General features: G+C 34.5%; 1 long non-coding RNA gene across 1 annotated transcript; it reads left to right on the top strand.

The window, feature by feature from the left end:
* Positions 1–2,308: 2,308 nt before the first annotated feature.
* LOC143070904 (uncharacterized) lies at positions 2,309–3,607 on the top strand. The gene is made up of 2 exons (XR_012976761.1): positions 2,309–2,397; positions 3,143–3,607. It is a non-coding gene; the product is annotated as an uncharacterized LOC143070904 (long non-coding RNA).
* The last annotated feature ends 2,393 nt before the right edge of the window (positions 3,608–6,000 follow it).

The following is a 6,000-nucleotide window of genomic DNA, read 5'->3' as shown; positions in this document are numbered from 1 at the left end:
CAAACGGAAACAATAACACTATTCTTGCTGCAAAACTTTGATCTAGAATGGCCGGGTGAGCAGTGAAGAATGAAAGAAGTGCAAAGACCGACGTTAAATAAAGGTTGTACACCACTGTTAAATGTTCTGAACAACAAACGGACATCAACTTTGCCAAAGAATCATAAAATTAGGTTAACTTACCACCGAAAACCGATGATATCGAACGTCAAAACATACAACTATATATCCATGACGTCACCTGTATTGTATTATAATGTCGCCATCGGCGGGAAAGCATTTCAGACGAATTCCATCGTTTTTAGAAATAGTAAATTGGCGTTGCCGCTATTTTTATTATTATTTTTTTTTTATAATTTGGCAAACACCTTCGTTGTTTTGAACTTCTACTGAAAGGGATGAAGACTGAAACAATTTTTTCTGAAAAGTATCTTTAAATCGATTACTTAGAATGAAATGCAAAACAGTGTGGCTGTGGCCATTGATTGGCACATTAAATTCATCCATTGACTGGGACAATTTACGTGAACGTTTGTCTGTAACGACCACTGTTCACGTCGAACCTACGATAGACATTTAAACTGTGGGGTCACCAAAGGTTTCTTAACGCCTTTAATTATAAAATAATTCAAAAAATTAATCAGGAATAACCTGTATGTTTTGATTTATATAATTGATATAAATCAAAACATCGTGTTATTTCTGATTAATTTTTCGAATTACTTTATCAAGGTGTTGAGAACCTTTGGTAACCCCATAGTTTAAGTGTCTTTAAAAAGTACATAGTGAGCAGTGGTCGTTACATACAAACGTTCACCTAAATTGTCCCAGTCAATGGATGAATTTAATGTGTCAATCAATGGCCACAGCCACACTGTTTTGAAATTCATTCTATTTCTATTTCATTCAAAATTGATATTGTATTGCTTCAATGATAAATTATTTTTTTCTGTATATAAAGTAACTTCTTCAATTCCATGGAAATTTATCCCTTTCCGAACCCATTGTATAAAAAAAAAATTAATCAACGTGTGGTTGCCGGTGATGTCAAAATATCATTGGATGATTTTAAGGTTCATAACCTCTTTAGCTAACTGGGTAAATCAAAATATGCTAACAGGCTGACTTCGTGGGAAGTGAAAGGCACTCGCAGGGATTTTCGTTTAACAAAAAAAAAGAAAATTTATTTTTAAATCATTAGAGAAACAGATTCTTACATAGTTACTCGTGCATTATCAGCTTTATCCAATCTCGATAGTCATATTTTTTTTTTAATTTGCATGTAAAAACTCTTAAAAACTGTAAACTTCCCATGTAAAAGTAAAAATAAAACCTGTAAACCTCCTTTGTAAAAACACATAAAAAAATGTAAATAGTGTATATAATGTTGTTGTATTACGATCGTTAATTTATTCTTCATTTTTTTTTTGTGGTGGAACTGTTCGACATACAAAAGTATGGTTACCCTATAAAGGGTGTAAAGATCCAGAGAAGAAGAAGAAGATAGTTAAATTCTAAATTTTAAAGTCCGAGCCTCAAATTGATAATTTGACTATCTCGATTGGATAAAGCCGATAGTCCACTCGTATCAATGTAAGAATCTATATGTATTATAATATACAGATTATGAAAACAAATTAAGTTCAAACACTTTATTTGTATAACGCAAAGCATTTCTTTGTCTTTATTTGCATCATCCATGGTTCTGCTGTGTTTTTTTTAAAACCTTAGTTTCTTTATTTTACTGCAATAATAACGCAAACATAACCCATCAGTCCCATTGAGGGTTGTCATTATATAAACAGTTTTTTGAAAGCTACACATCATTTGCACATACCGAGTTTTCTTTGGCGAGATGGCAGTGCATGTAAAATAATAATATGATATTTGAATTAAGATATATCCAATACAGAAAAGCGTGAACAATATAATTCAATTTTCGAGTGGAACAAATACTCTGTTATATTATTTTCACCGGAACACATTTTACATACAGTATTTATTCCTTATGAAGATCTACGAAACAAAAGGTACAGAAAATTTGTTCAAAATGGAACATAGACTATGTCATTGTTTATAGCAAAGTTTCCAGGAGAACTTCAATTATATGTAGAAACAACCACCCTGCAAATACTATTAAAGTTTAAACAATTCAAAAATGGATTGGGTTCATGAACAGTTATATCGAAATAGTCGCTCTCTATTGTTATTTTTGAACCGTTGGTTAAAAAAGTTTCTCTTTTTAATTCTACTAAATTCCGGCTATATTATTTTTTGAATGGCCATGGCTGTTTAGTCATGCGTTACAAAACACAACCGAGTGTTCCGTCGAATTCATTCAAGCTTATCCGGGTAAACAACTCACACAAAGCCAATTATAAAAAAGGCGATCCACTGGTGAGACAATTACTGCTAGAATGTTAAGACACACTTTGATTTTTAAATTTAATTACATTTATTGGGAATAGTTCTGCAATGAGGGATGTTTTTTCTATAAATGGTATAAACTGGAAAAACAAAGGTTTCTACGGGGCTCGTAGATGGCTTGTTCTAAAGCAAAGTTTGATCCCGGTCAATCTTGTATTTTTCAAGTGCCGGTCCTAATCCTCTAGTTTAACCATGGTGGACCCTCTTTTTGGTAAACCTACTGAATTTGACATTGATGTTGCCTTAATTTATCATTAGCCTTAATGTTAATCTCCGCCTATGGACAAACAATGACCCTGTTTTCACCACAAAATATGCCATTAATACAGACAAACACAACTGACCATAAAACAAAAAAGACAAATTTCCAATCTTGAAGTATTCGCAGTTACTGAAAGCTAGTTAAAAAGCAAATAAAAACAAATAAATGTACCATTTTCTCCTAGACTGAAGTATCAATCAGAACACGTCCGTGTGAATATTATATCATTGTACTCTGCCATAGCTGAATAAATTATTCAGTTTCTAGTGCTCTCAGGAGGCGTTGAGCCTTGATCAGGACGCACAGTTGTAGAAAACTGCCAGTTGTTAAGAAAAACAATGAATGTCTTAAAAAAGTCAAATTTTAAATATTTAGTCATTTCTGATTGTTATTTTTTTTTTATGTAAAAAACAAATACTTTGGTAATTGGAGGAACAGTATTTTTTGTTGTAGAATAACGACATTTAAGACAACACGTGCAGTCATTATGAACCTATCAAGGGCAGTAGCCTTGAGCGTGCAGGAACCAGATGTAATAAATCCAGGAACGAAATTAAAATCCGAGAAGGAAAGCAGTCTGAATATAGACCATATTGCTGTTATTGTCTGGGCTTTTATCATTTTAAGTGTAGTCTTACTTCAGATCTGGGCGAGACTTAGCATGTATCTCACACATCGAAAGCGAGCTGCAGATGCCGAACCATTCCACAATGAAACAGTAACAGAAGGGTATGATTCTGTCAGAGCTTCGGTAGCTACAGACATATTTATGAATACGTTCTCATGGAGACCAACATAACACACGAACTGTCGTAATACTATCAATATGCGTTTTGTTTATGTTATTTATTATACATACTAAATCTTAATAATTCCTATTTGTGATTATAACGTTTAATATATCTGTGACATATGTTAGTTTATCGTTTAATTAAGCTGTCTCGCTGCCAATAGTCCAAAACATGCATGAAATATTTGCCACTGGAAATTTATCAAACACTCGTCAATCAAGTGCATGAGGGAGTCTCATGTTGTTTGGCGATTAAAGAAGTCTTTACTTTGTTTCTATTGTTAAGCGACCTTTCTTGCCCTATGATTCAGCATTCTTTTTCCAGTGGTAGCCTAAATTTCTCATCCATCATGACAGTCGTGCTACTTTGTCAATCCTACTAGTAAGGAGTGACCTAAGTAGTCCAAATACTGTATCACTATAGCATGTCAACAACGATGTTGTGCGTGTGAATACCGTACATGGCAGGTGTTCTATTGACTAGGATTGTTAGTTTTTTTCTGTCTAGGACCATTGGTTCTCTCTGCATGGGCACTCCACCAGTAATAACTGACGGCACGAAATAACATTATTAAAAATGTTATAAAACATCAATCAATCATTGCAGGATTTATTTTTTTTATTCTGAATATGCATCTAGTCAAATACTCATTATAGCAAACAAATAATAAATCAACTAACTGAGGGAGATCGTTAGGTTGGTTGTTCGTTGCAAACAAGATGAGATGATCAAAACAATGTCATGATCAGTTACGTCTATAACAAATTACACACACGGAAAAAATGAAGGAAATATAAATACACAGTTTAATAATGTCCGGTGAAAGTGTAAAAGTCAAATCCGATGTTCATCAACAAACATTCTTTAAACAATGACTGTCAAAATTTCCTGCCCTTCTACACGATCGACTAATTTTGCGGGATATATCAAAGACACGCTGCAGTTACAATATCGACGATAACAATGATATCGTATAGATATCGATATTTACTTAATCACTATACACCCCATGCGATATCGTGTCGACATTGTCGATATAGACATCTGGGTATGTCTTGATGTGTCATGGATGTTTGAAGCATACTGCAAATATTAGTATCGACTCAATATCGTCACATTAAAGTAAAAAAAATGCCTTGATAAAATCGATAATGTTATCTTGATCTCTATGTGTATGGGAATTGTCTGTTGATATAAAGATCGCTTTGATACAATCGATAATGTTATCTTTATCTCTATGTATATGGGAATTGTCTGTTGATATAAAGATCGCTTTGATACAATCGATAATGTTATCTTGATCTCTATGTGTATGGGAATTGACTGTTGATATAAAGATCGCTTTGATACAATCGATAATGTTATTATTCTGTTACACCGTTCCGTAATTTATATAGTTCGTTTGATTATATTCTTAATCTATTTATGTGCTCCAGTCTAGGAGGATTATTCATCTTTAACGTTAAAACATGGTACCGTCGCTACCTTTCCCTCTCTCACACGTATCCGTTACATGAAAACTGCAAGGTCATAACGATCACAGGAACATCATCTTGGACACAATTCGTGGCTAACCACAGAGTGAGTTAACTTTACAACATTGTTTTTGAAGCCTTCAAATTACTCTATACATATTTGAACCTTTTCTCCGTGAAATACCTGAAATTTAACCGTTCTTGAAAGTACAACATTTTCTCGCTTCAACGGACTGTGCTATCTATTACCTTTGACATTTCGTTTTTATAACATTAATTGAACACATTGTAAAATTGGATTTTATTTGTTTTTCAGCTTTTTACCATTTGTTAGATTGGTTTGAGAATAAATTATCAGCACCTGATAGTCTTGTTGCTTGAGCCCAATCGTCGGTTAAACTTAATGGTCAGGCCATTACAGTAAAAAGTCTACAACTTGCCTGTTGTGTCTCACAGATAACGCCACTCCACAGCTACACAGCAACCTACCTGTTGAGCCCTGCATGTACGCGTCATCCCTTGACGTACAGTAAATTGACGACAACCTGTCTTTACATATCCAGACAAGGAACGACAACGTAGCAAAGTACATACCTTTACACTGACAGTGGACTACAGATCTTGTGTGTACTCGACAGCAACCTAACAACGTTGAGTCAACATGGATCCCAGTCATGAGGAACAACACGAAGAGATTCAGCTCCAACAGGGAGATGTCCCTGAAGTATTAGAAAATCCATCTAATAAAATACAGTCAGATGATCCCGAGGCTAGGCGAGTACGTGACCTCACGGAAAAGGGACAAGGAGCTTTCACTGAAAAACGTGACAAGTTCTGTCAGGAACTAGAGGCTCTCTGGGCAGACATTGAATCCCAGTTATTTGAAGTAACAACGCCTGCTAACGATCTCCAGCAACTCCTAACAGTCCAGGACAAACTTGTTAAAGCCTGTAATAATTATCGTAGGCTCACAGATGAATACCTAGACTTTCTGAAAAGGACCCGAACATTGGAGAGTCAAAAAGAAATTGATGCATGTAAACTC

The sequence above is a fragment of the Mytilus galloprovincialis genome, chromosome 4 (genome assembly GCF_965363235.1).
Source record: "Mytilus galloprovincialis chromosome 4, xbMytGall1.hap1.1, whole genome shotgun sequence".
Taxonomy (NCBI): Eukaryota; Metazoa; Mollusca; class Bivalvia; order Mytilida; family Mytilidae; genus Mytilus; species Mytilus galloprovincialis.
This window is presented reverse-complemented; position numbering and strand designations above follow the sequence as displayed.